The sequence below is a fragment of the Diadema antillarum genome, unplaced genomic scaffold (genome assembly GCF_040938485.1).
Source record: "Diadema antillarum isolate AM-2024a unplaced genomic scaffold, OU_Dant_1.0 seq00001475_RagTag, whole genome shotgun sequence".
In the NCBI taxonomy this organism is placed as follows: Eukaryota; Metazoa; Echinodermata; class Echinoidea; order Diadematoida; family Diadematidae; genus Diadema; species Diadema antillarum.
In genome coordinates, this window is record NW_027272214.1 from 1 (window position 1) to 27312 (window position 27312).

Below are 27312 nucleotides of genomic sequence, written 5' to 3' on the forward strand. Positions count from 1 at the left end.
GAGCAAAATCTCTTTTGATCGACAAGGAATTTATAACCATCTAATTTTTGCATACAATCAATTATGACATCCAATGGGCACTTTGAAATGGCTGGACTTGTCACATGACTTACATATCACTTGCACAATCAATCTATTTACTTTAGAAGAGACCAAAATATGCCTCCTCCTTGAATGAATATGTAGGAAGTAATTAATATTCATTACTGAGATGTGCAAGAATATGATAACGGAATCAATGGAAAATCAATGTTTTTTTTTTTTCAAGGGATCAGGGGCCTGTTTCATAAGGACGTACGCTTAATCTTACCCTCGATTTATTGAGCGTAACTCAGTGAATCTAGCATAAGATCATACTGATTGTAAGTAAGTTTCATAAAGATACTTATTAAGCTTGATTAAAGCTCAGGTTGAATAGCAGATAGAGCATAACATTTTTTCAATTGCATTAATGGTAAGATCAATGCTACAATCAATCTTTATGAAATGGGCCCCAGATATTACAGTGGATTAAAAAAAAATAATAATTTCAATCAATGTCATGATAACATGACCAAAACAGCTTATTCACAGTGACCATATGTTGTCGTTCAAATGCCAACAACTTTCAATACAGTTGTTTGATCAATTTTAGGTAGATATTAATATGTCACCTTTGTTTCAAAGCTAACATTCAACTCAGAATACCACATGAGTAGAAGAAAGATGATAAAAGGAGGAAAAAAGAAGATTCAGCTTAAACGGATGGATAGATTGATGATGGAAAAGTACAGTAAGTTAAGAGAAGAGACAGAGAGAGGAAAAAAGAGACAAAGTAAGAGTAAAGAGAAAGAGACCGAGTGAGTAAGATTTATATAGAGACTGAGAGTGAGAGAAATACTCTTTATGCCATATATTTAGCGAGTCTAGTTTTTAGCAAATTGGGACTTCCCAACAATTTCGTGAGTGATAAAATTTTGCAATTGTGGAGTACAGTATTGAACAGAGAAATGTACACATGAGCATAACATTTACGTCAGGATTAGAGTTCATATTTTTGCATGTTTTTTAAATTCGTGAATAGCACCCGACTCGCGAAATTTGCAAAAATAAAAACCTCACAAATTATACAGCATAAAACAGTAGACAAAGAGAGACAAGGAAGAGAGAGAGAGAGACAGAGCGGACAAGGAATATATTGGAATTGTAAATATGAGAAATAGATGAGAGAGAGAGAGAGAGAGAGAGAGAGAGAAAGTAAAGTATATACTGAAATTGTAAGAGAAATAGTAAAGAGAGAGTGGGAGAGAGAGAGTGATTTGAGAGACAAATATAGTGAGATTGTGAGAGATGAAGAAGAGAGAGAGAGAGAGACAAAGGTAGCCACACCCACCTCTTGCTATCCTCAAGACCCGCATGATGCGGATGATGGTAGGGTTAATAGGATGATGTCAGACTCCATCTCCTCCATAACGATACCAGCGATGGAGAGGATCACGATGGTGATATCAAGCTGGTTCCAGCTGCATCAAGAGGATGAAATTGAGGCAGAGATGACGTTATTCAAATTCATGAAATTCTTCTGCCGCGATGTTTTCATGGCAGCTGATTGACAAATTGCCCTACATCGACATAAACATAAATTTGAATAATTACGCAGTACCCGCTGTATGCTGTAAGGATTAGAACCAACACTTGCTGTCAGGCGAAAGCTCGGTTGTCCAGTAGAGATGACGCCTGTTCGGAGATCAGGAGGTCGTAGGTTCCAATCCTGCTCGAGTAGGTACGCACATGATTTTTTTTATCATGGCTACTACTAAAACACTGATCAATTCAGTGCTTGCTTACATCGATATAGGGCAATTTGTCAATCAGTTGCAAAGAGATGTTAGTCCCTCAAGTCACTGAACATCAACTAATGGTAGACTGTAGAAGCCATATATTTAGCAAGTCTAATTATCTGCAAATCGGGACTTTCTGACAACTTTGTGTGAGGTTAAATTCTCAATCTTGGAGAACAGCAATGAAGAGAGAAATGTATGCATTCTCGTCACATTAATGTCGGCAGCAGAGTTCATATTTCGTGTGTTTTTTAATCTGTGCACAGCAAAGGTAAAAAAAGCAGTATAAACTTGCATAAAATACACATGAACTAATGTAAATATTGCGAAGGTATGAGGTATATTCAATATCTCGTAAGTGATCTGTTTGCTTGGATAAATAAAAGTATTTTTGTTATCTACCTAAAAGACTGTTTAATGAGAACAATATAAAGAAAATAATTACAAGGGGACACTGAGTTTGCTAAAAATTAGATGATTCTACACTATGACATCATAGTTGGATCACTGTCATCCTGACTGCATATAAGGGATATGGAGAGAGTGATTGAAAAGGTCAAGACCTTTGACCTTTGACCTTACCCATCCTTGAAGTATTGTTTGAGGCCAAGTGCAATAATCTTGAAAATAGCCTCCAGGATAAAGACTGCTGTAAAAGCATAGTTGAAGTAGGTCAGGATGTCGATCATAACCTACGAATGACAATAAAAGGAGAATTAGAAATATCAGACACATTGACAGTGCATAAGAGAAATAAATAAATGCAATGATAGATAATTGTCTTTCAAACAAGATAAACAGAAGTCTATGGAACCATTGCATGATATACTAAGGGAGAAAAACAATCATTTTGCATATGAAAATCAAAGTAACACTCTGAGGAATTATCAACCAGAAGTAATCATAATTTGGTGATGGTATTGACCATGGGCAATGCTCACGAATGAAATTATCAGCCATTGATCATAGCTCAAATTTCCTGAGTGTATAACTCACAACCTCACACTTTTATCCACCAAGGTAAAACATATCACTCTAATGCTAATCTTTTCTTGACAAGGTAGAGTAATGTTTAAAAAAATTCATTAAAAGAGGTGTACAGGATAAGAATGCAAGTGACCAGGGGCAAAAAATAAACTCCACCACAAGTCCTTCTTGTCAGATGTTCACACTCAAGCTGACCTGTGGCATAAGATAGTACTCCAGGGCCATGGTGATCACGTTGAGGAAAATGATGCCAGCGACCACCAGGTCAAAGTACTTGTTCATTACAACGTCATGGATGGCTTTCCTCGTCTTGGAGTAGTTCTGGTAGTAAGGTACTTGGAGAGATCCTTTGATCAGGGAAAGATCAGAGAAGTATGTCAGGCTTCAGATATCCACAAGTTTTCACTGATTATCTATCCCTACTCTGAGATCATTGGGATCAAATCTAGCCTGCTCCTATGCCGCTCTGTCTGAAGTTTGAGACGTAAGTCACAAAAAATGAAGAGTAGAGTGATTCAGTTAAAAATCAAATCCTTGACTTAAAAAAAAAAATCAAAACTCGTATGGTATACTATCTCCTTTAAAGGCTTCAAAGTCTAAGAATGTATGAGAATTTGAAACGTTTTGAAGTTTTCATTAAGCATTTAGCTATGATATAACAAATTGTTTAAATGCTTAATTTTTAGCTTGCTTGACTGAATCTAAACTTCAAAACCAATTTTATCAATAGTGTGTCTAAGTTCATGAATTTATATTCAAAGTAAAAATCCTTGAAAGGTCACAAATTTTTATTACAAATAAGTATTTAACAAATGGAAATGAACCTAGAAATATTCATTTCTGATCTTTTTTTTTTTTTCAAATTGTTTTGGGAGGAGGTTTATGAGAAATAAAAGTGAACTTCAATAAAAAAAACTGAAAACACGCTACACAAATACAGTACAAACTACTGCATAGCTGCATAGTATGGGAGGTTTTCTATAAAAAAATCTAAATGTTGATCAACTTTTGTATTTTTGCATTACAACAACAACAAAAAAAGTCACTGAATGAAATTCTTGCAGGACAAGAATGCATTGCAATGATTTATGGCGCCAGAGTTACTGCCTTCATTTATATGACTCTGCGCAAAAAAAACAAACAAAAAAAAAACAACAGAGAGCAAATTACAATTTCTTCTCAATGACGTATGTTAGCATGTTGCACGTTAGGTGCTTTGAAGAAATGGTATACAGTGAGATATGGGTCTACATAACTGGCAAAATGAAAATGGCTCCTTTACCATAACCTCTGTCTTTTATTCCAAGTAACATGACCCTGAACCTTGAATAGATTGCATGGAATAAGAAGTAAAATACTGACAGTACATGTGAAATATATCTAAAGAATACTGCATGTGCGATATATTTTGCAAATAATATTTTGGGAAATGGGACTTGTAGGGCAATTTTGTGAGTGGTTGAATTCATGATTGAGAATCACATGGACAGAATAAGAAAGAAAGTATTTTCACTTTCTAACAGAAAATTTAGTGACTTCAAAACCTTGGAGGCATTGTAAGTTTATGAGAGGCAATAATTTTGCCAGCTGCTAACTTCTTGAATTTTTGTTACTTGCAACATTTGAGAAAATAAAAGCACCTCAAAATAAACCAAATATACAGTATTTTACATGGAAATGGCATACATGTGATTGACAAGATACAGTGTATATCCTGATGAAATATGAACTTGAAGCAACTCTCTCAATTGCAAGTTATGCATGACTTTCTGTAACGCTTTAGCTTTTACATTTAACGCTCTAAGATGTTGTAGCAACATGGAATGCATCCATGAATAGACTAGGATGAAAAATGAGATTTATTCCTTTCCTTCACATCATGGGGATTTCAAGAAGAAACTGTAAATCACCTCGAAGGGATTACTACAAAGTGTGAATAGAGAGCACATGAAAAGACACACAGTGACTTTTACTTCCCTTTCATGAATGGAAATGGAGAAAGCTGATTGAGATTACACAAAGGGAGCAAAAGACCGAATGGTTCTAGCGCTCACTTGAGTATTGCAAGTTCACCTTCCATACAGACTATTACCTAAAAAGAACATTGCAAATTTAGTGGGCTTTGGGAGATCTTCTGGGGAACATGTTATTCACTTATATATTCTATCACACTGGCAATAATACCTGCCAAGTTTGTAGAGAATTTGAACATGTGTTTTCAAAAAGAGGATCAAAATGTGAAAAATGGCCCCCAGTGCCCCTAGAGGACCACCCCTGGATCTGCCATAAACAAACGTGACAGAAAGTACACTCACTTATGTATTAACTCACTGTATTTCTGGTTTTATAGGTGATCTTTTAAAGATTCTCTTAATTCGGTGGCTCTACGCAAGTTCCCTGTTTGTACAGACATTATTCTATCACCCTTGTGATAATACCTACCAAGTTTGGTGAAAATTTGACTCTGTATTTTGTATAGAAGAAGACTTTTAAAGATTCCTTAATTTGGGGGCTTTAAGGCTGGAGGCATGATGTCCATTTGATGAGATTGAGATCTTATCACCCCAAGGATGCAACTTGCCAATCTTGGTGAAAATATGTCATGGGGATTTCAAGAAGAAGCTGAAATAGTATAAAGTTTACGCAAGACAAACGACAGGTGAAGGACGCCAGACAATGTATGATTGCAATACCGCTTTGGCTCGGTGGGATAAAAATGTACAAGTAAAGCTATAATAATCCTACTGAGCTGAGAAGATACATAGTACATGAATTATTACAATTGCAAAAGACAGATAATCAGCAGACCCAGATTACAAAAGGGTTTGTACAGCAAATAAGATTTGATCATCACCACATGGTCAAGCAGATAATTCTTGACCTGATATTGTCCACTGGCCAGGTGTGGTCACAACACATATCTGGGCTTAATGTGTATTTTGTGTCAAAGGTGTCAAAAATCATATGAGTTGCCATATATTTTGAACTCAAATATCAATGTGTATAGCAAATGTGTTTTCCGCCTACTACATACCAAAACAAGATTCACTGCAATCGCACATACTGCCTATAGCCACATCACGGCAAATACCAGTCATTTCAAAGAACTAAAAACCACTGCAAAAGCACATTTTGTGTGTAAAAATTAAGGGGTTAACTAATTCAGAAATCACATCATATTTCTCCTTATGGACTCAAGTAAAAAAACAAAAACAAACAACTACTAGCAGCACAAATGTATGCAGCTCGTGTACTTAGCTTTATCTAACAGCAAAATATGTACCTATCATGTACTATCACATTTGGGGCTCCTATGTATTTCAACAGCAAGAGAGTATGGACTTTCTGTACAAATCCACTTCGGATGTTGTGGTTAATTGAATTGGCAACATTTTATAAGCAACAGCATCTTTTTCTTTTACCCTGTTTCTTTATCTCTATGCAGTAAATTATTAAGAAATATGGTCAGTAGATTTATGTACCTATGATGTATCCTTGGTACTATTAAAAGTCATGTCCGTCAGTTTCAGGATTACACTGCAGGTATATATTCGTGCATACTCAACTGTGACCACATAATAAAACAATTGCCAAGATAATCCACTATTTGAGATGAATAAAACACTTTTTTTAAAAGGATCTTGGCAAGATTCATAGATACCATAATCTGAAGGATCAACTCAAAGGCAAAGAGACCATTGCTATTTTCTAGGGAAGCTTGCACAAGATGTAATTTTTTTAAAATCATTATTGTCATTATTATTATAATTTTTTTGTACGAGACACAAAGAAGATCTTGTGCCCTTCTATATTGACAATATGGGTCCTTCATCAATTCAAAGTCTTTCAGATGGAAGCTTTTTTTGGGGAAGGGGCTTGGATATTTTTACGGTAACTTTACATATCATACTTGAATTCTGAATCCTTCGAATGTTCCAAGTTTCTTCCAATCCTTCCAATTTCAAATCAGGACAAATTGGGTAAAATGGCAAAATGGCAAGATGGTGTGAGTGTCGGTGCTGTGAGAGTGAGTTCAATCTGGCCTCTCTCATTATCATGGACAAACTCGGATTAAAAATGCAGGATGATCCAATAACACTGCTTCAAGAAAGTTTGTTAGATTTCTAATTGATTAAGATGGCTTAGACAGCCAGAACAAATTCAATGAAGCAAACATTCACACTCATTCAAAATTCCACCAAGAATCGAAACAAATTAATGCAGAGGAAACAAACAAATTCCAAGCCGTCCTTCCATCAGCAATTTAAAATTGGCAGTGGTTTAGTTTGGTTAGTAACAACTCAGTGGTATTAGTGATGCGTGCTCTTAAGTTCAGGAAGAAATCTTGCCAAATCAATGATGAAGTATCTATGTGAATATGTATATGTATATATAAATAGATATATATATATATATACACACACACACACACATAAAGCATCATCCAGTGTAAGTATGCAAACCAAACACACATTGCTTCTGTTATTGCAGAACATGTGCAGAGTTGTTGAGAGATGGAGTGATAAATGCAGAACAACACGAGACCAGAATCAATGATGTTAGAGAAAATACGGTGGCAGTGTTTGATAGGTACTGTCAAACCAGACATTTTTGCATGCATGAAACTTTCGTGAATTTCAAAAGGGGCCAAGATTCGCAAAAATTGAAATGCATGTGCAAGTGTTTGTCTCCACAATGCATTGAATGCCAGTGGCCATTCACTGACTGAAGCTTCATGCTGCGAAAAAGGGTGTCAGCTCCAAATTGTCAAAGTTTCATGCCTCAAATGATTCTGGTTTTACAGTATGTACTGAGAAATTCTTAGTTGTGAAATAAAGATGGATGAATATGCTTCTGCCAGCTGAAAAAAACAAAAACAAAAAACGCCTGTTATGTCGGAATGCAATGTGAGCGAACTGATATGAATATGCCCATCACCACATTGTGCTATACACACTGATAAATGATCACCCAATTTACAGATCCCCAGTGCTTAGATTGCCAAGATGTTTTCATTTGGCATGACGTAATCCTCTCTTCTTTACATCCATGGCTCAAATTGCCAAAGCGAGTGCGACTCAGATGAATCCATCTGTCAAAGATTGGTTGGTATCTTACCATAACCAAAACATGTTTGTTAAGGGTTGGGTATGAAATCGTTAGAACAATTCATATTGTGACCATCCTAAGAGGGTTACAATGCTGATGCCCCGACGTTGTGACCCGCAAAATGAACTCTAAACTCGTGGCTGCAAATTAGATGTAGATGAAAAATGACCAGTGACTGCCCAACAGAGGAAGATGTCAGTATTTTGCGGCAGGGCGAGTTCTGAAATGGAGCGACGCGTCATGTTTTTGATGTGGTGTGCTGTACAAACCCATGTCATCGCAATCAGCCCTCTCTGAGGGACTCAGGGTCCCAACCTCGGGCGCCACGTACACCACGGTCGCCATGGCAACTCGCGCCTTCTCCGCCTCCTCCTCCCTCTTCTTACTTTGCCGCGCCTTCTGCAGCTTCTGCTGCCGCTTCTGGATCCGCATTTCCAGTTCCTCGGCCGCCTGCTCCTCCCGACACTTGTGGAAGTTCTCGACGACCACGCCCACAAACATGTTGAGGACGAAGAAGCCGACGATGAGCAGGAAGGAGATGAAGTAGAGGATGAGCCACTCGTTGTGGTCACGCTGAGGCTGCAGAACATTTGGTTTCCAAAAGAAACAAGAACGTGCTATTACCACATTTTGGGATGCCAAACTTTTCAACAGTATGGCAGTATTCTGAGGGCTAAACGGGCATATTTTTGGTGGAAAAAACAGTATTTCCCAAGGCAAAAACACAGTAAAAAATGCTGAAAAATAGGAAAAGTTGGCATCTCTGCACACTGAATAGGTGGGGGAAAGATAGACCATGTGGTCTAATGTGTCAGGATGAGCACTTAAGTTGGGGGGGGGGGGGGGGGTAATGGACAGGCAGAGGTTAATTCTTTTACATTGTGGATTCCTAACACTTCAATCAATCCTGTCAGCACCATAGGCCATCTGTTAGTGACTAAAGCCTAAAGGTATTCTCAGGTGGTGGATCTGAGAGGGTATATATGTTTTATATATAAAAATGATCTTGACACTTGTATTAATAGTATTTAAAATTGGAATGCTTTAAGTTTTCTTAAACTCTCATCTGGGCGGACAACATGAATTTTCTTAGATATTTGATGAAATGATACTTTGGCACGTAATTATGACCATTCACATGGTGACAAAGATCTTAGGAATAAACTGATCACCTGTCAACAAATCACCCTCTCTTAATCTATCCTCACAATGAAAAAAAAATACTCCATTCATCACTCGCACTAGCGATATAGTTTAAAGAATGAAAATAATAGGATGGTGATCTCAGAATAATGTTTCTTGACAGCAAAGCAAATCCACTTGGATCTTAAGCCACACAGACGAGACTGTGCCTACAGTCTGTCAATCATAATTTGGGAGGAAGAGTGATGACCACACCCTTCTACCAATGACACCTGTCACTTACCTGGAGGTCAACACCCACTGCATCGATCCCATTATACATGATGTCGACCCAGCCATCTCTGGATGCTAACACAAAGAGTGCTACCAGCGCCTGCAGCGAGAAAGAAAGAGAGAGATCAGACCTAGTCAATCAGACAATAGGGACTTTTCGATTTCACGTCCCGGACGTGGCTGTCGACGTAATGATGTCATTTTCAGGAACTGCACATGCTGAAGGTTCTCCAGCACGTCCAATGCCAGAATCGCGAACACGCTTATTTCACGTCCCCTTAGATGCAGGACGTGAGTGATGTCATCGCTTGGCGCACTAATTGTCAGCCCATGGGAGGGGACAGGACCATGACGTTAAAGCAGTACATCATAAAAGGCGCACACTGACAATCAAAATGGGTGATAACACCGGCCGCGGACATAACGGGTGGACTGCAGCAATTTGTAACCAATCTTGCACTAGTAAGGCATTCACATCCACACAATGAAAAGTCCCTAGTACTAGCTGAATCCCTCAGCATCCATACAGGATGTCATCAGCAACATCACTAACAACAATCAAACCTACACAAGACGAAATGCATGCAAACATAACTGCTCGACACGCTGGTCACATTTTGTGTGCTTTCTCTGTATGTTGGTTTAAAAATGTGTATGTCAAAGGAGGATCCCCACAGATGGTACATGCATGATATTGTATGTCGTGAGCCAACATGTATGACGAATCACAGATGATATGTCAAAATCATAGAGTCCATCATGTACATTAACCCGTTGAGGACGGATTGATTTTGCTACAACACGCATTTCCCATAGACACCTGCCCGAGTATACTCAGGACTCATCCTCAACAGGTTAAGTTCCTAAATACAATAACCTTCACGAATCTTGAATTCATGATAAGAGGTCAATATACAAACAGTATGCGTCCAACACCCCCATCTCCTTTGGGCAATAGCTTTCTAGATCAAAGCTTGAATTTTGAGACCCAAAACTCGGCTCTCATACTGCATGTCTCCAGAGTAGTGGCAGACAAGTGGTGCTGGTGATGTATGTGAGCCCTAAACATATGTCTTGAACTCAAAAACAAGACATTACAAATGCTAAGGTGGATCAAATAAAGACAGCAACATTAGGGTTACAAAGTTAATAAAGACAGAATCCTTCCAACAGGCCATATATGATTGTCAATAGTCCCACACAAAGAGCTACAAAATGGTCCGTCAGTGGCTCACGAGGTGGGTACCACAAATGGAGCATTTGTTGATACACTCACTGCTATCGATCATATCCTGATGGGTCACTTTGTACTGATAACATTAAGCTGATCAATGGTTACGCGAGCTTGGCATACCATGTGCTAATATTATGGGAATTACATGTACATATCTCGGATACAATGCCTTAAATCTCTAGAATTATCCTATGCAAGACAGAACAAACATATACATGGGTATGAGAATGAAGTTGTTTGTGTGGACCATCGTACCTGGGCCAAGTTATCAAAGTTGTACTGCTGGTTGATCCACAGATTCTCTGGGTCCGCCTCACACTGGGTCCTATTCCTGATGTGTCGCACGTTGGGCCCAGTGCAGTAGAAGAACTGGCCCTTAAAGAGCTGGATTCAGGGGCAAATTTAAAGGGAAAATCTGGGTTTACACATACATCTTACAAGACTTTGCAGCTACTGCTGTTCTTACTGTTGTCATCTGCACAGACAAATAACCGACCAAATAATAAAATTCTGGATCTAACCTAAGAAACATTTGACAATTTCAGAGCCTGAGAATGAAATTTGTGTTCTCATGACAGTCCACTACACATTTATTTTATCAACCTTTATTATCTGAATCATTGAACTAAAAAGAATTTATTCATTCTCATATCATCACCACACAGCTTGCTGCCAGGTGTTTTTGCACATACTTATGTTACAACTATCATTTCATATATTTTCTCTACATATGTCTGCTCACCAACCAATTACTGGTATAAGAGACTTTGCAATAGACCACAGTATGCTAACAAAAGTCCTTTCCCTCATAAATTTCTGCCGACAATGCATTTACATTTTAAACTAAGTTCATGTAGAACAAAACTTTGCTACCCTGTACTGACAGCAAACAGACAAACAATGACATATTGTGGGAATCTGAGTGGTAGCCATGACAACCGCATCACTGACCTGAATACCAAGGATGCCGAAGATGATGAAGAAGGTGCAGCATATGATGACGATGTTGCCGATGGGACGCAACGATGAGAGGAGTGTCTGGACCACCAGTTTGAGCCCAGGGGCGCGGCTTATCACCCTGAAAGAAACAATGAGGTACAGTAAGTATAATAAAGACAGAACGATTTCTCATCCTGTTAGGCGTGCTGTGGGTCTTTAAGCACGGGTGGCCGGAAATGGGAAGGTTTGAGATTCAGGGGCTTAACAAATCCAGTGCAAGACGCCTCTGGAAGAGATTTGTAATCATGTATGACATCATTATCAGTGTCTGATATGTATGGATTTAATCCAAACTGCGGGTGACCCAGGTGCATACGGACACTCCCTCTCCATATCCTCCATCAACTCCCCCCCCCCCCCCCCCGAAGCCATAACAGTTGCCATGGCTACCTGAGAGGGCGGAGTGTACGTAGCAGGCGGAAGACCCGTAGAATGGAGAAGATCTCGGGGCTGCTGGAGGAGACGGCGGTGATGAGGAGGTCGATCCAGGAGACGATCACCAGGCTGCCATCCATGATGTTCCAGCCGCTGTGAAGGTAGGCGTGGGTGCCAAAGCAGAACCCCTTCGCCAGCACTTTAATGGCCATCTCCACGGTGAAGATGCCCATGAAGATGTAGTTTGAGATGGTCAGAAACTTTCTCTCCTGCCGGAATCAAAGAGTGAGATGGTCATGGGATGAAGAGGAGGAAAAAAACTCAATTTACCATTCCATTAAAATCTGACTAAAACTTTTATACTTTGATTTGAACTTTGGAAAAATCACTCATCTTAAAGAGACATAACATTGACTTGATTGGTAAATTTGACTGTGATGTTATTTCTTTTTTTGTGTGATTCAGGTGAAAATACATATTTCTTTTCATCATGTAAATTAGTAAACCTGTGCATACTTGTTGGAACTACAAATTGTATCAACATTGTCTACTATTATAATACTCGAAGTTGTTGCTGTTGTCGCGGCCTTATGTATTTCCTGTTTTATTCCGGCGTTGCTGGTTTCTCTATCTCCTCCCGAGCTGTCGGCTTCGGGCAGCTGCGACCGGTGCCGTCGGCCGCAGGAGAGTATCCTGCATCGAATGGCGCGGGTTTCGTCCCCGCTCCGCCTCCGTGTCGACGTCAAGGACGAAAAAGAAAAATTAATTAGATAGATGCATAATGCATTTTTGTGCGTGAAGACAGAGCCGAGCGTTTTAATATTCACCGATCCTGGGCTGGACTCCTGCTTTCTCGACCGTCCATCTTTTAGCTTGCAGAGACAGTGGGGGATACTAAAGATAATGGATGCAGCGAAATCTCTGACATCTTCCGGCGGAAGCGCACGCACACACACACACACAATGTACCTCACAGAACTCTACACACTCTACACTGTGTGTAGAGTTCTGTGATGTACCTTTGCCTCCGCCTGTTACGTGTATGTATTGACGACGGTTACACGATCAAAGCACTACATCTGCGTGCGCGTGACATGGACTACAAGGGCATTTACGTACAGTTCGCCATTGGCGTCCCCAAATGAAAACAACAAACGTTATTATTTCATTGTACTGTATTTTACACACTGTACTATGCAGCTCAGGTACGTCATTTAGTTTGCCCGCCGTTTGCTCTCAAATCGGGTACTGTAAAAGTGGAAATTTTCGCGGTGCTGAAATTTTCGCGCATTTCGCGCAACCTGAAACTAGCGCGAAAATAAAAGCCTGCGAATATTTTTGCTTGCCATATGTTCCTGTGCGTGACATCTAGATTCCGCAGAATTAAAAACACGCGAAACTCTTCTGACCCGGCCAAGCGCGAAAAATTAGTCGTGCGAAAATATCCACTTTTACAGTATCATTGTACGCAGACTGTTTAGGACGGCTAAATATATTTGCCGATCGTGCCCTTCCATATCAGATTACACGCGCAGCTATGTCCATTCGTCTACTGCAGAGCTAGCTGCTGTAAACATACATATTCATAAGATGAGCGGACGTAGGGGAAAACCTCGCTTTGACGACCGCCTATTTTTAAAATTACAAGTGGACATAAAATGTGTGGTTCTTACCACTTCTATGGTCTATCAAACCAAGTTTTGGTGATAAATTAAAAAAAAGAGGGAGTAAATGAAGACGAATATAATTACATTCTTCTTTCTCCCATAACATGGGAAAATATTGAAGAAAAAAATACGATTTCGTGAGACTCTACTCCCACGGGTGCCTATTAAACCTGATGACTATGATCTCCCCCTCCCCAAATAACAATGATGATAATATGATAATGATAATAATAATAACAATAATAAGAGCAAATTGTAGGCCTAATATTAATTATGATAATGTACAGTCTGAAGCAGATGAACAGATGGTTCTATGATATATCAAGCCAAGTTTTGGTGACTAAAAACAAAGAGGGAGTAAATAAAGACGAAAATATTTTATTTTTCTCTCATGACGTGGGGAAAAGAAAAAAGAAAAAAGAAAAAACGAGGCCTTGAGACCAGCCCGCGAGTGCCTGCATGGATGCAAGAGCAGGGGGTACTTGATATCAAAGTCATAGTGTTAATATCTCCCCGTTTCGACGGGAACAATCTGTGGGCAGAACTTTCGGGGAATCTCATTTGCGTTTTTGGTAATTTTCCCTGAATGTTTTTTTTTTTTTTTGCCCTGCGGAGGTGGAAATGTGTGTGTGCGTGGGGGGGGGGGGGGGGGGGAGGGGTGAGGGAAAACAAGACAACTGTTGGACTTCAACGGGTGCAAATAACCCCTCGAAACTCGAGTTCTATAATAGAAGCAAGTAGTGGCAGGAATGATCCCTACCAATGGACCGGATAGTCGGGCACATACTACAAAAATGGAATATTAAATTTCTGGGAAGCGCAGTCATTTAGAAGACAGCACAATTAACGAAAGAATGAGAAAACTTTTCTTTTTATTTCTTCAATAAAAATGTGCAAAATCGTACTATGAGAAAAAAAATAAAACCCCTCAGACCCGTGGATTTCCACGGGTGCTGCTAGTTTTACTGTTTGGCATCATTTTGCATGCGCAGACCCAAGAAAGCACACCACTTAAATAGTATAGTCTTCTGGCTATCAATTAATTGGTAGTATTGCTCTTAATATACTGATGTGAGTCTGTTCTACAGATTCCCATCTATTAAGATTCAAAACCAGTCCTTACGATGCTATCTGGCTGAATGCCTGGTCTCTCCATCGCCAGGGTGATACAGTTGAGGAAGATGATGAGGAGGATGGTGTAGTCAAACCACTTCTGTGCGATCAGGCGCTGCAGTCTCCGCCGGAACCTGGATCATCGGAGGGGAAGGTAGACAGTGATACTGGTATGAGAGCAAATATTTGGTTGTGCGATCACGCTCCCTCATTAGCTTAAAGGGATGGTATAGTATCGGTGGAGGTGAGGATTGGGCTTTTAACTTTTTGCGACATATCAAGAAACCACTTGTGAAATAGTGCAGAGCGCACCGTTCTAAGATGAATTCAAAGTTTATTTGATGAAAATTGGTTTTGGAATAGCTGAGATGTCCAAAAAAAAAAGTAACACAAAGCGATTGTAATAAAAGTTGGGTTGCTCTGTTTGGATATCTCAGCCATTTCAAAACCAATTTTCATCAAATGAACGTTGAATTCCTCTTGGAATTACATGCTCTTTCATATTCATAAGAGGCTTCTCATTATCTCACCCCAAAATGTCAGACACCTGAATTTGGTCTCAACCAAAACTACATGGTCCCTTTAAATTCTATATCATAGTAGGTTTAGAATCTTTTTATGGTATCCAAAAGAACATGCCTCTAGCTCCATTGAGAAATTAGGGAAAACCATCACAACATTTGTATTTCTCTGCCGCAAGATTTATCATTCAAGCAAGATACATTAAGACAAGGAGCATCATCAACATAATGTCTTGATGTGGTTTTTAAACTGAGAATAATATATAACAATCTGTGGTCAAAGAGCATCAATTTGGTACATCTCTTTTTACTTTCTCCCTTGGATGATTTTATCTCCAGGTTTAATTCAATTCAATTCAAATTCTATTTTCATTTTTTCAATAGAATATACAACATAATGATTGAAATTGGACATGCATATGAGAAATATACAAGAAGCAGATATAACGGTATGTTCATGTCAATGATCACGGATGCGCTCATTTCCCTAACTGATTTTTAAATGTGATGATATCTATCTGTCTGTTCAATGACAAGGCCAAGCTTATGCTATTGCATTCATTCCTCTCCGACGGTATCTCCACAAGCTCTTTATATAATTTTGTTATCCTATTGTTGGCATCTAGAGTAGCCTTACCGGTTGCTAGGCGACAGGAGGTAGATGGCGTACTCCCTTCTGGTCAGGAAGCATCCCTTAGGCTCCGGGCAGCACTTTAGGCAGTTACAGTCCTGGGGTGAACACAAGACATTCATGCAGCATGCACAAATCAAGTTAAACTTCAAGATTGAAGTGTGTGTGTGTGTGTGTGCGTGTGTGTACATGTATTACTTTCAGATAACACAAGACATTGAGATTTGGTACATCACACAGACTATCTCGCAAATTCTTTTTCTTTTATGATTTGTTCTCTTACATCATCAGTTGTAACAAAGTTTAGAATTCCACTGATAAACACTCATTCATATGTAGATGCAGCATCACCTACGACTAGCCATACAAACTGCATGTACAGTTTGTATGATGGCTACTACTATCATTTTTTTTTTTCATACTCATTTATATCCTGGTAATTAGTTTGTACACCCATCAATCTAACTTGTTTGTTTCAAAAACTTTCTAAAATCAAAAGTACAAAAAACTATGGACAGAGTTGATGCAAAAGTAGAGCAAAATTAATTGGGCAAAGAGTGCTGAATAGAGCTGCATAGTCAGAAGAATCAGAATTGAAGTACATAGTTTGCCTTTATGTGTTACAACACATACACAAAGCTATATGGATTTTTAAATGAAAAGATCAACAAACTATCACTGAGATGAACATATAAAAACAGGTGAATAGTGTGGTTTTCAAAGGAGTCATTAGTGGTAGGATAGATAAACATAATATATTTCCACACCATTACAGATTTACGAGAGTTGAATTGATGTATATGAAAAATTATTCAAAAAGTTTGCTACTTGTTTGCAAGAATGGTGCAGATTGAAAATAACACACAAGTACAATGACACCATATGCAGCTAGTTGTTTATAGCTTCATACATGACAGACAAATTCTGAGAATAAAATTGGAACCTTTTCATGTGTATTAACATCTGAAGATAATTTGGTATTCACAAATAACAGTACGATGTTTTAGATATTTTTTCCCCATTTTTTTTTTTTCAATTGGCTAATGCACTGGAGTTCATGTCATGATAAAAGTATACAATATAAAGGCTCCAGTGCAATAGAAGTATCTAGAGTTGATTACACATCCAGAATTTTACTCTCTCTCCACTCTTAAAGTGATATAAACATATGATTACTGTGTTAAATGATATCGTAAGGGTGGTAAATATATAAGTGGTGAAGTTATAATCATTCGTGGACAGTAGTCTACCCAAGGACCATCCATGAAGTTAGCTTTTCATAGAGGGGTGAGTACGTGTATAAAGGCAGTCTGCTAGGATGAAGTGCAAATGTCAAGGATAATGACATTATAACAATCAGCACCAAAATATATCACAATTACTGATACAGCTACTCTAGTTGAGAGTAGTACATTCTGTGTGTTAAGGAACATAAAATGAAATAATGCCTCTGGTAGCCTCAAAGAAAGAGATACAGTGAGGAAGAAAAACTTGACCCAAAACCTATGAATATTCATAACATGGTATTGCATCATGGGTAATCTATGGATATTCATAATATGGTATTGCATCATGGGTAATCTATGGATATTCATTACATGGTATTGCATCATGGGTACTCTATTAACAAACATGACAAACTAACAACAGAACATGGCTGGGCATGGAAATGAAGAATTCATTTGTTGGTTTTTCACGTTAATGGAAGTGCACAGTCTTTATAACAAAATACACTTTTAGTCTCTGTGTGTATGCAATATCCAATATATTCCTTTTCTTTGACCATGTGCCATCAAAATGAAACTTGTTGGTTGGTAATTCTTGGACATGAAGCATCAAACATACTGGCCCGAATTCACAAAGGTGGTACAATTGAAACCATGGTTTAAACCATGGACAATTTGTATGGAGTGCCAAGTGTCAAATGGCCTATTTTGTTATGAAATCTGTCATTTTGTCGACAAAATGATCATTTCGTTAACGAAATAGGCCATGCGACACTTGGCGCTCCATACAAATTGTCCATGGTTTAAACCATGGTTTCAATTGTACCACCTTCGTGAATTTGTGCCTATAAGTTGCAAAAATTATATAATTATGAAAATATAATTACATCTATACTGGCATACATTGTGCTGATCCTCAAAGCAACAACCAATAATAAAGATACAATTTCTGCGCATACAGTCCATCAGGATTGGAGCAGGATGATATAGCTGAGGTTTTCTTTGCCAAGCATTTCTTCAAATATCCATTTGCCCCTCAAAATCTTGTGTACAAGAAAGAATAATCATTCATACATATTACATGTATATTCTAATTTGTCTACATGTCCTGCTTTATTTGTACATCCAGTTGTCTAAATTATATCCATATCACAGAACTCCAAACTGGAAAAACTGACAAAACTCTAAAAATTTATGTACAGTTTGAACACATTTTCTTCATCTGGAGCCGTTTTCAATTTCTCATACTTTTCAGAGACTTTGGGGATCAAAGAATTTTGTGGAAAGTGAAGAACCCACATTGGAACTTTTAGGGACTTTTATGAAAAGGTCTCTGTTTTTGAAAGTAAAATAGATGGAATAATGTCATTTGAATTCAAGTATGCTCATTAAAAAAAAAGCAATTTCACGCAATGGCATACAACTGACCAAGGATATTCTAAGATACTTCCGAAACCTCACATAGAATCAAAAGAATTTGCAGAACACACTATCAGAGAATCTAGGAGTCAATCATACATTGAATGAGCAAATCTGAATGCATGTGCAGCGCTACGTATATAGTTCGCTAAAAGTATGTTCCGTAAGAATAATTCTAAAGATGATGCAGAAGGATGCCTGATAAATTGCATAGATGGAAGAAAAATGTGGTTGTGCTAATATCCCATCAGCTACATCTAGTGAAGAAAGTGTTAGGTTAAGAGAGAAACAACACAAATTGGCAAAGTTAGTCATTGATGACACCTACAGAATGCATGAAAAAATGAATAACTGCACAGATATAAACAATTACAAATACAGCAATAGCACTGACACATATGATAATGGCCAACAATACATTGAGAATGAATGTTTATTGCCATACATTTTGATACAAACAGACACACAAATAAATAATCTGATGTACATAACAAAAGGAGAATACACAGACTCTCCTACACATGAAATATAATGGTCAGATAACATTGTATGTAACACAGGTGTATTGTGTAAATAGGGCTTCACAAATGACCATGAACTTGTGTAAAAGCTGTGTCCACTTTCCAATCTCCCTGGTCTGTTAACTGCGACAATGATAAACATGTATGTATGCAGAACTGGGACGGAATGCTGCACATCGAAATGAGAGGATAAAGACAGAGAGTCTACGATGTTAACCCTGGAAGGAAAATACTGTTTAATTAGAAGACGAACAGATACAAAGACAAACATATGCGTGGCTAATACATAGATGTGTATGTACAGCATATACCAAGCATACAATCCATGGCAGCTAGGGAACTGCGAAATAACAATGCAACAGTCATGCAGGTTACAGGGCCAATGGTTGCAAGAATTCCAAGTATGCGATATGAAATGGATGCCAAGAATATTAACTATATGCAGGCCAGGCACTTGTCTGGCTGAATGGATATAGATATATATTTATATATATGCTGACACACAAAGAACTCACCCACAGTATGGTTGCCAATTTGAGGAGTAAGGCAGATGATGATCAGTTCGAGGAAGAGGGGAGGGGATGGGAACAGGGCGTTCGGACCAAAACACATTTTTTTTTTCCAAATTCATGCCAAACAGATGACAGGTTGAGGGAGGGGAAGTACACACAGAAAAATGTAGAAAACAACAGGATATTCTCATTAGAAAATTCAGTTCAGTCACGGGTTGAAAGACAATTTTCTTTTTAAAAGAAGTATCTAATACACATTACCTTACACTTTTTTTTACCAGTAAAATGATAATTACAATAGCAGATAATTGAGCACAAGGGGACATATCACTATGTGTGTTATGTACTGTTAAAGTTTTGTTCATTACCATCATTGCATTTCTTGTCATTGTACTTATTAGCCTCACGGAAGAAGTTAAAATCTTTCATCCAAATCATTACGTCAATTCATATGTCGTACCGTGTGCGGAGTGGAAAGATAAGATCAACTTTCAGCTGATAAAAGTTAGCTTAGTTAAAGCAGATGCTAGACCACAGCACATGGAATACATATATACGTGCACAGCTATCACGTCCGTTCTCCATTCAGACACTGTGCTGATTTTATATCCCTTTAGACGTCCTACCGTTTCTCCCCCTCTGTGTATTAAGTTGTAGCTGCATTTCGCACATAAGGATTTTTGTTTGAATTTCTTTGAATTTGTGATAAGTTAAACTGGCATATCAACATGGGGATATAGCTGACAAGCTCAGTACAGCTTTTAGTTATTCCATATATTTTGTATCTATTCAAACACACTGTCCCTAACCTGCTAGGATAAATGCAACATTGGTGTTTTAATGCATATGTGATTCTCTACTCTAGAACAATATTTTTGGAGCTAAACATGCATTTTTTTCTGACAGATGGGACAATTCTCCTAAAAGGTTCTGCGAAGGAATCAGGGTCATGTGGTGGTTGCTAAGAGAGCCAGCACGGAGAGAATGGTCATTTACCCGGCAACAGCAGCACACTGGACTGGCACCATCTATATCACCATCACCATCATCATAAAACACTTCGTCATCATGCTTTGCTTCACTCGCGTACGTAGCACTCCTGCGTGTGCATTGTCCTTCACTGCCTGGATCACTCTATTGGAAGGGGAGGGGGGAAAAACAAGTTATGAAGCGAAGCAAGCTAATGTGTTTTTGTTTTTTTTTTTCAAAATCAAACACAAATTTTGATGGGTAGAACAGGTGACAGAAGAAAAAAGGAGTTCACAAACACGGACATGGAGAAATTAGTATGGTGTTCGAAAGAAACATTTCGGCAAAGTTACAGACACTCTTTCATGCAGACTCTAATTGTTGTTTCTGTGTTAAAGGCATGATGAGGAAAGAAGTCTTTTCTGTGTTGTGCTAATTACTCTACTTGTAATGATACAAAAAGGTAATTTTTGACTACGCTAGAAGTTTCTGCATTAGCTGTATCTTATCTAAAAGTATACCTTTCACAAGTTTTGATACAGTTTATATCACCACTGACCATTTTATCTGGGTGTAACTTGGAAATTTTCATCTATAGATAATATTGGTAATGTGTACACAAAATAATTGAAACACATGAACACATACACATACTTCATTATTTTTTCCCTTCTTTTTTATGTATGCATACACACACACACACACACATACACACACACACACACACACACACACATACACACATAGGAGCCGGAAGTGGGGGGGGGGGGGGGGGGGGGGCCAGGGGGGGCGGCCGCCCCCCTAATCCAAAAAGTGGGGGGGCAAAACACATTTTTGCCCCCCCAAAAAGCCCCCCCCCCAAAAAAAAAAAAATGATGATGATAATGATAATAAAAATAAATGAATAAACAAATAAAATAAAATAATAAAAGGGAAAAAATATGGCTACAAACGGCAGCTTTTGGACCGTAAAATGTCAAAATTTTCAAGCTCGCTCGCTTCGCTTGCTCGCATCCAGCAGTTGAGCCCGGTGCGTCTCCCCCTTAATTTCTAAAGCGAAAAACAAAGCTACAACGGCAGTTGTTGGATTCTAGAATGTAAAAATTTTCAAGCTCGCTCGCTTCGCTCCCTCGCATTGAATCGTTCTCCTAATGTTGCTGACAGTAACTGCCAGTAGTTGCGCCCGATGCCCCCACCCCTTAATTTCCAAAGCGAAAGATAAATATAGCTATTAACGGGAGTTTTGGTACTGTAATGTCAAAAATTTCAAGCTCGCTCGCTTCGCTCGCTCGCATTTTATCGTTATGCCACTCTCCTAATGTTGCTGCCAGTAATTGCCAGCATGCAGTTGCGTCCGATGCCCCCCCCCTTAATTTCCAAAGCGAAATATATAGCTACAAACGGGAGTTTTGGGACTGTAGAATGTCAAAATTCTCAAGCTCGCTCGCTTTGCTCGCTCGCATTGAATCGAAATGCCATTCTCCTAATGTTGCTGCCAGTAATTGCCAGCAGTTGCGCCCGATGCGCCGCCCATTAATTTCCAAAGTGAAAGATATAGCTACAAACCCCAGTTTTGGGACTGTAGAATGTCAAAATTTTCAAGCTTGCTCGCTTCGCTCGCTCGCATTGAATTGTTATGCCATTCTCCTAATGTTGCTGCCAATAATTGCCAGCAGTTGTGCCCGATGCGCCCCCATTTATTTCAAAGCGAAATATGTAGCTACAATTAAAACTCCAGTTTTGGAACTGTAGAATATCAAAATTTTCAAGCTCGCTCGCATTTTATTGTTATGCCATTCACCTTATGTTGCTGACAGTATATAATTTGTTGATCGCTTCACACCGTCATTCCATAATCCATGTAAGGAAAACTTACAATGTTCATCAATGACTGCGTTGTTGAATGTATCACATTCCGTAATGTATTGTAGTCCCATTATTGCTCACGCACACACGCACAAGCATACAGACCGTCAAAATTACTTTATGGTTCCCCCCATGTTTCGACCCACTGTACGCCACTTTACATACTATATATATATATATATATATATATATATATATATATATATATATATATAATAGATGTGTGTGCGTGTGTGTGTGTGTGTGTATGTGTATATTGTGTAACATATGCATGGTCTAATCTTGAGCCCCCTCCAATGTTTGCCCCCCCAATCCAAAACTGCTTCCGGCGCGCCTGCATACACACACAACTAATAATCTCATGCTGATTACATCTTGTAAAAAATGTCACTGTAGTATATTCCTTGCTCTATCAGTTTCATACCTAAAGTTTGACCACACAAATTAGAATAAGACTTTTAAAGTTTGATATGAAAGGATACACTAAGGAGAAATTTCATCATAAAAAAATCTATAACAACCATCAATGCTGATTAAAGGATGAAATAGATAAAAATCTATATGTCATACATTACATGTACATAGGACATGCACAAGAGAGAAATATTGTGATATGGGGAACCTGTTTGGAAAGAAATCATTATCATAATAGATTCATGGTGCACAGTCAAACGCCACTGAGTAATGATATGAGTGCATGCAATGCAAATCCTGGGATACTTTCTTCCAGAAGCACTCTGAACTATGCGTCTCGCAAAGCCCATGCAATCTTTGACATTTAAGAAAGGGGGGGGGGAACCTTCTACAGACTTCTCGGTGTTTCCATAGCGACAGAAACCATGACTCTGTGCATGGAGGCATTGTAAATTACAACATGGCATTTATGCACGAATTGTTGTTTCTCAATGCCATGACAAGGGTAGACAAGAATTCAGCCGTCTCGCATGATTTGGCCATAGATACAGTTTATCTGTCTGGCAAACAATGCCTGCATGTGGGTAGAACAGGTTAAAGAGCCCCACTTTGTTTTATCAATTCAGGAAATGCCAGAGAAAATTTTCTTTTGTCTTGGACAGCTTGTGACAGAATGAACACATTTTCAGAATGCAAACTCTTACTCTGGGTAAGATCATCCCTCTAAAACCAACCTCATTCTTCATGGAAAAAAGAAAAAAAAACCTCCACTGTATGCACAGAATCATATTAATCATATTGATTATATTGAGCTCATGAGCATGCAACGAAAATTGTATTATTATCACGCAACAAAGCAAACTATAGAATAAATCAATAAACACAATTGCAAATTCTACTTATGGCACACAGTAAATTTAGTGTATATCACTCAATTATCTATGTGTTTTACATATTTTAGCCAAAAAAAAATTATAATGAAAAGGGTTTTCTGAGATATTTCAGAGGTTATCGGACAAAAAGAGAGAGAAAAAAAGACAAATAATATATCATACGCACTTACAAAGCACTGAATTCTATATTTCTGGCTGTGATTACCAAATTATGTAGGTGTACAAATGTTCACTACGTACTGAATTGATTTTCCTTTTTTTGTACAAAGCTGTCATATGATATCTTCTTTTTTTCCAAACGACTTCAATATAACTTTGATATTTTGATATCAATATGTTTCATTTTTTTATGCTCACAAACACATAGAAAAGTTAAATTCAGGGCATGATGTTAAGAACACACATTGATTAGCTTGATACAAACAACATATTGAAATATAGCAACAGAAGTGTATTGCAAAGTGAGCATCAGGCAAGAGGAGCCTTGAAAATTAATTTGGTGTCATTCATTGCTCATATGCCCAGGGCTATACTAGACTTAAAGACAGACTCATGTTGTCCGGAAAAATGTCTTCCAAAATCTATGGACACATGGAAATATTCTTTTTTGTGATAAGGAAATTAACTTCAAGGTGACTGACATATATAAAGCTAATGTAAATATCTGGTGAAATCTGTGTTGTGAATATTTCAGAACAAAATGAAATCTACAATTCAGCATTCTGCCTTGAAATCTTTGTTTCACAACATAATACTGACAGAGAAGGTTTTCAAATGTTTCCACATCAGCAGTGGATGGATTATCTTTTGTGGTAATTGATACAAAAGGGAGAACAACATTTTGCAAAGGATAAAAAAATGATGAAATTCTCAGTTTTTTTAAAACACTTGATTTCAGTGTCCAGTTAAAACTAGAAAATGCAAGTAGCTACATAAAGAAATGTGACCCTCTGAATAAATTATAAAAACCATTATAATTGCCAAAAACCACTCCTTCATTTTGGCATGAACACATTATTGTATTATTGTATTGGGAAAGCCTCGGAGTACAGGAAATGCAATGCATTTGCTGGCAGGAAGCAAAGAAGTCTACAGTGGCGACATATAACCCTGAAGGCGAGATCAAATTTCTGTCACTTGATCATAACTTATGAATGAAATATTTCCCTTTAATCATTAACATAGCTAGAGGTTTTTGAGCAATCTATTCATCACTTCAAGCTTTGACATGCTAAATTCACTAAAGCCCTCACAAAAAGTATTCAGATTCTAATTTGGCGGCATTTCAAAACAGATATATTTCCCTATTCTGTCTTGTTAGAACTGCATTAAAAAATGAATACAGCATGCACTGAGTCTCCTTTTTCATTATATATTATGATTTTTTGTTGTTGGTACAATCAGGTTTGCTTCCTTTTTTTTCCATTTTGTATTTTTTGTTTAGGCTTTCTTGGCTGTTTCTTTGAATTACTTGACTGGTATGGTTCTGGATACTACACACATGCCTCATACATGTAAGTGATCTGAAGGGGAGAAGTGTTTCCATCCAAGTCATTTTGTCATGTGTACAAAAGAGGAATGTACAACCACTGCTGCACCATTGTAAGGACAAGACTCTTAGTCATGATCCTTTGTCTGTTCGAAATCTCCTTATCAGAATGCAAATGATTTATTCATGTTCTGTGTCACGTCGTCGAGGCTGGATGCTTTTCTGCCTTCAAGGTCATACACACGGCATTAGAATTTGATATGCACAGCAAGCTACAAGCAGCCACACACATATAGACACACACACACACACACATACAGACAGGGACAAGGTTAAAACTTCAAGCCAGACGAAACATGTGAATTACCCTTGAACATCCAGTAAACGAGGCCTGTAACCATCGGAGGCATGAACACTTCTGTCATGGGTGGGATAGAAGCGGGGCATGACAAGAGTGACAACCATGTGATAAATAAATATGGCAAATAATACTTAAATTAAAAAAAATATGATGATGAAGTCAAAATGGGCAATGATGATGAAAATGATGACAATGATAATGATGGTGATGATGATGATGGTGATAATGATGGTGGTGATGATGGTGGTGGTGATGATGATGATGATGAAGACTATGATGATGATTATACACATTTCTAAGGTGATGAAATGTGTTTTGACTTCCAATAAAGAAATGTCACGGAAATGAAGATGGCTATAACAGTGACACCAGAACCAAAAATACTGGTGGTAATTTAAAAAATTGCAAAATTGGTGAAATAAATTGTTATCTTATCTCAAAATATGTCATATATTTTGTTAATGATGCTGTTCAAGATGTCATTGCTATGCAACATCACAGTGCTTACTTAATATCCCTAATCAATCATGTATCACTGTATCTTAAGAAAGAATGAAACAAAAGGAAACTATACAGGACCCAGTTGTCAAACTTGCAGTGTGGTGGAGAATGTAGTAGAAGAAGCCAGCATTATTCTTAACTTAATATGAAATATGAATGAGTAATGAAAATAATATCTACAATAATAATTGTCTCAGTAGTGATAATGCAAATGAGGATGATAATGATGTGGATCATACTTATAATGAAAAGGATGGCCATGGAAGGAATGGTACTGAAAGGGGACACAGTGATGATAAATGATGATGATGATGACGATGAATGATGATGATGACAATAAATGATGATGATGACAATAAATGATGATGATGATGATAAATGATGATGAAGACGATAAATGATGATGATGACAATAAATGATGATGATGATGACAACGATAAATGATGATGATGATGACGACGATAAATGATGATGACGATAAATGATGATGATGACGATAAACGATGATGACAATAAATGATGATGACGATAAATGATGATGATGACAATAAATGATGATGATGATGACTATAAATGATGACGATAAATGATGATGGCGATAAATGATGATGATGATGACGATAAATGATGATGACGATAAATGATGATGACGATAAATGATGATGACGATAAATGATGATGATGACTATAAATGATGATGATGACGATAAATGATGATGATGATGATAATGATAAAGAAGCAGATGATGATGTTGAAGAAGAAACTGGCAAGAGTGGTGAAGTGCATAAAGATGAGAATGATGACAAAAACTACGACAGCTAGAGATTGAAACATTAACAGAGGTGTACTGAAAAAAATAATGATAATAATTGTAATGATGATGTCATGAATATGCATTTCTGCAAAGTGGGTGTGGCCTGTTTGGCCCACATTGGAGAAAAAGGCGGATCAAGGCTATGGACGATAGCACTTGAGGTGAGGGCAGGAATAAAGTTTTGTTGCTATTTGGGTCTGATATCATTGGTGGGGGTGATTTGTTTGTTGTCAGAATGTGTGACCTGTTGTAGTGCCACCAGTATTTCCCTCCCTTCCATAATTATAATGATAATGAAGATGATGAGGATGATAAAGATGATGATGGTCCAGTGGAGATGAAAGTAATGATGAAGATATTCATGGCTTAAAATACTACTGGAAAGTTGACAATGATAATGAAGATGATGACACTGATTCAAACCTTAGTGGTGATGATAATGATGCCAATAAT

The 27312-nt window shown here is 38.0% G+C and overlaps 1 pseudogene; it reads right to left on the minus strand.

Moving 5' to 3' along the window:
* Window positions 1–1372: 1372 nt before the first annotated feature.
* Window positions 1373–27312, minus strand: part of LOC139709857 (voltage-dependent T-type calcium channel subunit alpha-1H-like) — a 58921-nt pseudogene continuing 32981 nt past the window's right edge.